A 10,000-nucleotide genomic window follows, 5' to 3' on the forward strand; every position below is an offset into this window, starting at 1 on the left:
GTTCACACTCAGACAGGCAGGAAGGTTGACATCATCTAAACACCTTCTCAACCAATCAGAGCTGTGAAGTAAAGGTTATGAAATGCTTTACTGCAGAAGAGGCCATGGTACCATGATGCTATTAACAGTCCTCCTGTGTATGATTCAAAAGGAGACAGTGACTCAGTGATTGAGCAGTGGAGGACAGTGACGTGTTAAAGGCCATGACAATGAGAGTGACAACACATAAATATCATATAAACACGTCAATAACATAATCCATCATGATTATTGATTGCTGAATGGCGTGAAGAGGGTCCTTTCTAAGCGTGCAGACACGGCCTATATGAGGTTCAACAACAACGCTACAGCCTCCATGGCTGGATAATAAATGATTGATCCATGGGATGTGTTTTCTGACACAGACGATGCTGTGTTCCCTCCGATTCTTTCGCATTCACCCTGGGAATGAAATTTGGAGCCGGCGTAGGTACCTGTGGGTGGAGGGGATGAGAGCCGATCTGTTATCATGAGGTGCAATATTCTCACCTGCAGGTGCACTCTGACAGAGATGCAGAAAAATGGTTTGCTGAGGGAGAGGGAAGAAGCCCAGGGGGAGCCAGATGGATCTGAACACGCATTCGCCTCAAGAGGATGTTTGTGTGTGTGTGTGTGTGTGTGTGTGTGTGTGTGTGTGTGTGTGTGTGTGTGTGTGTGTCTGTGTGTCTGTCTGTGCCAGTGTGTGCTTGTGTGTGTGTGTGTGTGTGTGTGTGTGTGTGTGTGTGTCTGTGTCTGTGTCTGTGTCTGTGTGTGTGTGTGCGTGTGTGTGTGTTTGTGCCTCTGTGCGTGTGTGTGTGTGTGTGTGTTTGTGCCTGTGTGTGCGTGTGCGTGTGTCTGTGTGGTTGTGTGTGTGTGTGTGCTTGCGTGTGTGTGTGCTCGTGTGTGTGTCTGCCTATCTATGTATGTGTGTGTGCGTGTGTTTGTGCCTGTGTGTGTGTGTGTGTGTGTGTGTGTGTGTGTGTGTGTGTGTGTGTGTGTCTGTGTGTGCGTGTGTCTGTGTGGGTGTGCGCGTGTGTGTGTGCCTGCGTGTGTGTGTGCTTGTGTGTGTGTCTGTCTATGTGTGTGTGCGTGTAAGTGTGTGTCTGTGTGTGTGTGTGTGTGTGTGTGTCAGTGGTGCAGGATAAGCTGCAGGATAACACGTGTTTTTTATGCTGTCTACCCTATAGGCGAGTATACGTTTGAGAGGAAGCCTGGAGACTTGTATGTTTGTGTGTGTGTGTGTGTGTGTGTGTTATGATACCTGTTTCTCTCTCTGATCAACTGTGTCTGCATGTCCTCACCTTATATATTTGTGGCTTGTGTGTGAGTGTGTGTGTATAGGTGTATGTGTTTTCGCTGGATGACCTGTTTCTCTTTCTGCTCACTTGGCTGTGCATGACCTAACCATAAATGTATGGTGTGTGTATTTGTTTGTGTGTGTGTGTGTGTGTGTGTGTGTGTGTGTGTGTGTGTGTGTGTGTGTGTGTGTGTGTGTGTGTGTGTGTGTGTGTGTGCATGTGTGTATCTATTGTCAATGGTTCATTTTTGCATCTGGGTAAATGTAACAATAACACGTAGGTTGCTGAAACGCCTAAGCATCTTGTACTCTGAATGCCGGTGCTAGCCAGCACACACAACCAGCGTTCTTCTCTCCACTGACTGTTTGACTGACTGTGCGGTGGTGACTAAACCATGGTGTGTGTGTGTGTGTGTGTGTGTGTGTGTGTGTGTGTGTGTGTGTGTGTGTGTGTGTGTGGATGAGGATGAACCTGGATGGCAGCAGGACTGCAGAGGGGCTGTGTGAGGAGTTTAATGGCTTCACTCAGGAGTGTGGACAAGGCTGAGTTTCGCCTCAGGATGTTGTGCTTGCTAGAGGAGAGGAGAGGACTTGCTAGAGGCTTCTGGAGAGAGCAAAGGGCGAAAATGCCCACGGCCATCTGTGTATGACAACACAGAGGTGACCTAGGTGAGGGCAATCATTGTGTGCACGTGTTTCACCCACAGGGATCCACATCTTTTTCATGCATTTTGTAAGTCTGTGTGCATGTGTGTGTCAAATCAGCCAGGTGTGTGTGTTTGGGCGTGTGTGTGTGTGATCATTTGCAAGTGATCACTTTCAACTGTCAGGACAGGGCCATCCATCACCGGGTCGTGCGGTGGAGACCATCTCTGATTAATGTTTTACATGTGTTCCACTAATGTATGCACCTCTGTATTGGCACTCAATCAAACATGTGGGAGATCGTTAACACACACACACACACACACACACACACACACACACACACACACACACACACACACTCCTGCTGACTGAGAGGATACATGAATCCTGTCCAGTTGGACATTGGACATATAATCCTAACTGTAACCGTCTGGATTCGGCCCAAGTCTGGCCAAATTCTGGCCCTGATGTGAGGGGCGCAACTACACATTTATTGATGGGTATGCAAGATCAATACTGCCCCCCCCCCCCCCTCTTTTTAACCAGCGCTTTACAAGGTTGCTTTACCAGCATGACTTGACACACAATGGCCAAATAGTAGAATGATTATAGCACCTACAACTGTAAAATAATGACGATAAATATGAAAGCAACCTCAGCTGTAGCAGTATAAAAAAAGTGTTAAGTAATGTGAAAAAATACAACACACAAATATGAGATTTCGACTTATTGTCTCTCAGTGGCAGCCTGCAACATAAGCCTATTGAGCAGCAAGAGGCCCATCCCGCCCTTCTCACAGTAGCAGGCCCTATGTCAGTAAGATCTTATGACTGTCTTTTAATGTATAAGAATCTGTAAGTAGGCTACGTGTGAGATAATAGTGAGCTCTGTATTTTTTCCATAAAGTACCATTTTTCTAGTACATTCTTTTCACCAGTGACTGAAATTGCTAATCAATCATTACTTCACAATTACATTTTTGAAATAATTGAGGTAATTTGTTAAAATGGTTATCTTTTTTAAACTGAGCTGTCTACTTGATGATGTTTTGACAGGTTCAACTTAAGCGCGCAAAGAGGGCCTGACTCTAGTAGGACATCAGATTCTCCTGGGCATTACCAAACAGTTGCCCATACATCACCTAATTAGTTTACGTCATGTGTTAGGAAGAGACTAAATGAGAGGAATAGCAGAGGAGAGGAGAGGACAGGAGAGGAGAGAAGGTCACCTCCACCTTCAGTTGTGAAAGAAGCAGACTGTACAAAGACTTTCCACTTGAACTCCTTAACAACTGTAACACGTTAACAACTGTATTTCATTGCCCGCTATGGTGTTTCTGATTCATGGCAGTTTCATACAAACTTGCAGAAAAACAGACATTCTGTTTGAGGGAAGCTCGCTAGCTGAATACATTTCATAACAAGGAAAAGCAATGGACGTTCCACGTTTCTTTATGTCATCTGTACATGTTTTGATAAAGCACTGGGATTTGAGCCCAATCTTAATTAAGCCTTCAAGACCAATTTTCAGTGTAAACCTAGCTAACTGTTAGCTAGTCTGAATACATGTTTTGGACTTCAAGCTTACCATAGGATTTCCACTGAAATAACACTATTAGTATACTTAAAAACCTGCCTGTTCATCCACAGGCACGTCTTTTCCCTTGTCTTTGTCTATTCTGCACCAAAGATCGAAAAAGTAAAACATAAATTAATGACAATGAAGTTTCCAGTTATTATGTAAGTTCTTATCCTGCATATGTGGCATACCCCCTCTCTGCGCCACTGCTGCCAGTTCCAAAACCCATAATCCCTTGACTTGAGTCATTATTTATGTAGGTTCTTAAGGTAATTAGCTTCCTAACATGTCGTCCCAGTAGTCTGTCTAGGACTGAATGCTGCGGAACGTTCTCCATCCTGATCTGAACCTGCTCAGTGTCTGTTCTTAGTTCTCCTGAGTACGGAATTTAGACAATGGCAGTTTCTTTCCGTCAGGAGATGGTGAAAGCTATCAAGGAGGCCTGCCTAGGTTCAGCCATTAGGGGTTGATTTACTTTCACATCCTTTATCCTTTTCTCACATAGAAAATACATCTGTCCAAATTACAACTTTAGATGTATCCAAAAATCAACATTGAAGTTTGATTTGTTGGGCCACAAACAGATTTGCAAACTAGGTTAGGTGTGGTGATGTTGGCTTCGTGTTGGACTGAGCTTACTCATCACTTGATAACATCAGAGCCTCCTGAGCCCCCTCTTCCTCTGTTGCTCTCTCTCTCTCTCTTCCCCTCTCTCTCTCTCTCTCTCTCTCTCTCTATGTCTCTGTCTATCTCTCTCTCACACTCTCTCTCTCTGTCTCTCTCTCTCTCTCTCTCTTTCTATTTCTCTCTCACACACTCTCTCTCTATGTCTCTGTCTATCTCTCTCACACACACTCTCTCTCTCTCTCTATTTCTCTCTCACACACTCTCTCTCTCTCTGTCTGTCTCTGTCTCTCTAGCTCACACTCTAGCTCTGCCTTTTTCACCCTGCCCCCCCCACCCCCACCCCCCTTTCATCTGACACCTCAACAAATCACACACTGCTTTTCCAGTACGAGGACTCCTTCAATGCGCAAAAACCATTGCAGACATCAAATGTAATAAAGGGTCGGATTTATAAAAATATCGGAGATAAGGACTTTATGTAATGTGGGGCTTTCAAGCATGCCCCAGGGCGCTAAAGAAGTGTTTCAGAAGTGATGCGCAGAGGGTCGGCCAGGGAGTGGGGCTGGGATTTGTCCTCTTTATGCAATTAAATTTAGGAGTATAAATGAGCAAGGTTGCGTTTTGCGCACGCCAGCTCCATGGCACATGTCCTGGGGCGGCGCGGGACACTAATGGAGAGAGATGAGCCCTGCGTGAACAAAGCTCTCCATTAAAGTTTTATTAGAGATGAGCTAGTGCTCTCAGTCAACGCAGAGAGACGCACTTTGGCACCAGCTGAGCGTGCGTCTCATACTGTACTCTCACATGCAGCTACACACACACACACACACACACACACTCACACACACACACACACACACACTCACACACACACACACACACACACACACACATGGACAAGTGCACACACTCACTCACTCAATGATTCAAACATGCAAACGCATACTCACTCACATGCACTCTTACACGTGCATTCACGCTCCTTTGCATGTGTAATAACACACATATGCTCTCTCTCTCTCTCTCTCTCTCTCTCTCTCGCTCTCTCGCTCTCTCGCTCTCTCTCACACACACACACACACACACACTCCTGCATGAGTACTAACACACACTTCTACACACATATGCCGACCCATGCACACAAACACACAAACACACAAACACACAAACACACAGACACACAAACACACATACAAATTCCCAATGCTGACATGAACATAAATTGACTGTGGCTCTCCCACTCAATAAACAACAACAATGCAACAATAACAACAACAGCCTCTCCAAACACAATGCACAGGACAACGTGGGCTCTCTCTCCATCACTGCACCACAATGGAGACGCAAGTCCTTGGCCAACCTGGCAGATAGTGAATAGGCCATTCTGATCATGTGCAAATAAATCCCTCTCACCCAGGTGCCAGTGTGGAGACTTAAGGCTCATACTCAGAGACTCGGAGCAAATCTGTCACCGATAAGGTGATGGGCGGGAGGAACGCTGAATTGGATGTCGGCTTCATCAGACCACAACTCAGTGACGCTCAGAGGAGCAAATCCCCAAAAAGTTATAATCCAGAGAGAATAGAGCCCCGTAACCATGGCGGATGCTAGAGGGAGATACAGAGAGGGGGTTGAGTATCCCCTTAGAGACTACTAATGCCAGACTAATACATACATACATATGTACACACAGACACACACACACACACACACACACACCCACACACACACACACACACAGACACACACACACATACATACGCATACATATCTTGACGTATATACTAGTGAGGCACACAGCATCAAAAACATGAATACAACATATTGCCCTGCAGCTTACACACACACACACACACACACACACACACACACACACCGTACATGAATGGTTAGGTCATGCACAGCCAAGTGAGCAGAAAGAGAAACAGGTACACACATACACACATACACACATACACACATACACGTATATAGGTTAGACAGCATGAAAAACACAAGCACATGTTACCCTGCAGCTTATCTTGCACCACTGACACACACACACACACACACACACACACACACACACACACACACACACCCACACACACACACACACACACACACACACACACACACACACACACACACACACACACACACACACACACACACACACACACACACACACACACACACACACACACACACAGATAGACACATGTGTCAGAGGCAGGTAGACAGAAGCCATGAGGGGTCTGCTGGGCCTTTGAGGTAGGCACACGAGTCAAGCAGCAGCAGACGGCAGAGCCCTGATTCAAGCAAGTCAAACAGCCCCGGCCTCATTAATGGATTTAGAGCAAAATCACCACTGCCGTGTCAGAATGCTTCACGTCAACTCATAGAGAGAGAGAGAGAATACTTCACATTGACAGAAAGAGAGAGAATGCCTCACATTAACAGAGAGAGAGAGAGAAAGAGAGGATGCCTCACATTAACAGAGAGAGAGAGAGAAAGAGAGGATGCCTCACATTAACAGAGAGAGAGAGAGAAAGAGAGGATGCCTCACATTAACAGAGAGAGAGAGAGAAAGAGAGGATGCCTCACATTAACAGAGAGAGAGAAAGAGAGGATGCCTCACATCAACAGGGAGAGAGAGAGAGAGTGTGAGACAGAGGGAGAGAGTCACGAGAGGAAGAGAGAAAGGGAATGCGTTATACCAACACAGAGATAAACAGAGAGAGGTTAGGGAGGATGTGTAATCGACAGAGAGAAAGAGACGGTGAAGAGAGAGAACGCTTTACATCAAAGTCAACAGGGAAAGAAAGAAAGACCATAGAAGCAGGATGGGCAGTGTGAACACTAGTGAAGCTGCTTAATAAACAAACAAATAATACTAACGAGCAGCAGTGAGTTAGTGAAGACTGATCAGAGCTGGAAATGAGGGAAATGGTGGGTCTTTTTCTTTAATTCATTATTTTGTGGGACACTCATTTTCGGACATTTTGCCCCCGCAATTAAATTTTAAATCAGCGTCACATTTAAAAAAGAAATGGGCCACTGCTGGCCGTTTGGGTGCCCTAAGCAGAATGGCTAAAACAAGTCTCACAAATGTGAACACAAACAACAAAAGCAAATAATGTATGAGGCCTGTGCCATTCAGCAAATAACATATTTTGCTCAGTATCTGTTTTTAGAGTTTTAGAGAAAACTGCTTTCCCCAAAAATCACAATTTCTGAAACGTGTCCCTCAAATAGCAAAACCTGACACCAAATTTGCAAAACCATGAGCTGTTTCTCAGCCTTTCATTCAGTTTTTAATTTTATAAAACACGATTTGCAGGGCATTACACACATACTTCACTTTCTAAGACACAACAAACAGACACCGAATACTTGTGTGCCTTTGTTAGGTACTGCCCCTCAAAATGCAAGACATATATGGCAGATCCAAAGGAGGACATTGGTTGTGATGGTGATGTTGTGATGTTGATGTTGTGATGTTGGATGTGATAGTTGAGTTGCTGTGACAAGACCTAACAGGAGACTGAGTGTGGTTACACAGTCTCCCTTTATGTATCATGTACAAATGTAGCAATTTATTCGACTATTTCGACTTTTAGCAAACTATTTTGAATTCTGTACATTCAGCGCTGAAAATGCAAAATGTGCACTGTGTGTGTGCTACACCTCGGTCTAAAGTATTCTGGAAAAACTGAAAGAATTACTGAAATCTGTGAAAGTGCTTTAAAGTACTGTGTGTTTAGATATTCAGTTACCAGTTTTGTCAGATTGCTCTGTGAAGTGCACTGTGACATTGTGACTGCACAAGGCTTTAACCAAACAAAGACAGGAGTATTTTAAATGTATCACAGTACCAAATACCAAGAGAGTATTTATAAGTGTTCATAATGGAAACACGTCATACACAATGTGTTATAGTAGGCTATGTAAGAAGTTTAAAAAAACCTTTGTACTTCTTGTTGACCCTTTGTTTGTGATATAAAAAAGAGACTGTATGACCTCACCCAGACTTCTATCTGGGTCTTATCAGAGCCACACATCAACATCACAATACCCTCCTTTAAAGGAGATATTTTGTCTTGCATTTTCAATGGCAGTGCCTTAAAAAGGCACTCAAGTGCTCAGAGTCTGAACAAACCATGGGGAGAGGGGGGGGGGGCACCCCAATCTTTCATGTTATTATGTAGGTAAAATACTGTATATAGTGTATAGCCTATATTCATTAAATTGTGTTGTAGTCAGAAAAATACAAAGTAGTTCATTATTATCTTTTAAAATGTATTTTATCTATTTATTTTTGTATGCACAGTGCGTGCCCTGCGTGCATGTAGTGGCCATGAAAATTATGTATTTAAAAAAAAAAAAACATGACCAGCTCTATGGGTCAGTACCAGCACAGCACAGAACTTTTCCAGTCTAGTGGCACTATCATGTATTGATCCCAGCACCATGCCGAATTGTGTTTGCCTTAGGTTGGTGATAGGTTTGCTTCTCACACATCTGGCTAATTCTAAGAAACAAATAATGCAAACTAATAAGGGGGAGAAATGTGAGATGGAGAGCGAGGGAGTGGGTTGGGGGGAGGGGGGAGGGGGGGGGATGCATCATTAGACTTGTTGAGAGGGAATTGGCCTCTCTGTTCACCTCCAGGAAGTTTTTTGGGAATCCGAACAGACAGGAGGAGAGAGAGATTGTGACGTGTATCTCTAATGCAGTTACCGTGTCTCATGTCCATCTCGTGAATATTTCATCTGTTCTGCAGCCAAAATAAATTTGAGAGGAGACCAGAGCAGTTCATTTGAGGCGGAGTTGGCTGTGGTCGGGGGGGGGGGGGAGATGGGGCGGTCGAGAGGAAGAGGTGGAAAAGAAGAGAGAGGTCTTTACTGCCTGTATAGTCAGAATCCACAACTCCACATCCTCAGGAGACAGGGAGATGCAACAGAAGCGCAAAAAAAATTACAGATATTTCAAAGGAACGACACAAGAAAACTCAAAGTTATTTCTCATTAGACTCACTGCCTCTCGCTCTGTCTCTCTGAAACTGCAAAATCACTCGTGGTTTCATTTATCGCACAAAGCTTCAATTTTATAGGAAATAAAACTAAGATTCCTCCGTCACAAGGGCATGAGTGGTAGATAGTTGTGTGTAACGCATGTGTACAGGTCAAACAGTTAAATAGAGATGCTGATGGAGCTCAAGGCCAACTCCAGTATTTACACCTCTATTGAAATCAGTGATGAAAGAAATGAAGGAGAAATCAAAGAAATGAAGGAGAAATCAAAGAAATGAAGGAGAAATGAATGAGTTCTGTATTTCTGTATTTCTTTTGCCATACAGTGGCTGGGGCCGATGCATCCTAAATCAAGCACTTAGTATTCCCTCCTGGTTCCAGCTGACAGCAACTGGCCTCCGAAATCACTAAATGTTTGACACCAGCCTTTTTCATGAGAAAGGGTAGAAAATATTCTTCTTCCGTGTAATTCACTCGACAACGAGAGACTCCATAGAGTCAACAAGTGAGTTGGGCTCACGTGTTTTCCAACAGGAGGAAATAGACATAGCAATGCCTGAAGCAGCAGGACCTGCTGACATCCAATAATGATCATTATGACGAAGATCACCCTGGCAACAGTTACGTATGTGCCCATTAAAAGTATGCAGAAAATGCAATTACCCATCATCAACCACTAGAGCTTTGTCACAGGACAGCCAGTACTTAGACCACAGGCAAGAACTCATTCCAACTAACCTCATCACAGACAAAAATAGCCAATCTGAGAGAATGGGTAAATACCACACATCCACCACACACTGACACACACACACAC

At 44.2% G+C, this 10,000-nt stretch overlaps 1 protein-coding gene across 1 annotated transcript in view; it reads right to left on the reverse strand.

Moving 5' to 3' along the window:
• The window catches only part of LOC105907586 (acid-sensing ion channel 4-A-like), a 58,779-nt gene that overhangs the window by 47,108 nt on the left and 1,671 nt on the right, over positions 1-10,000 (reverse strand). The gene's annotated exons all lie outside the window — the stretch shown is intronic.

The sequence above is a fragment of the Clupea harengus genome, chromosome 21 (genome assembly GCF_900700415.2).
Source record: "Clupea harengus chromosome 21, Ch_v2.0.2, whole genome shotgun sequence".
NCBI classification, from domain to species: domain Eukaryota; kingdom Metazoa; phylum Chordata; class Actinopteri; order Clupeiformes; family Clupeidae; genus Clupea; species Clupea harengus.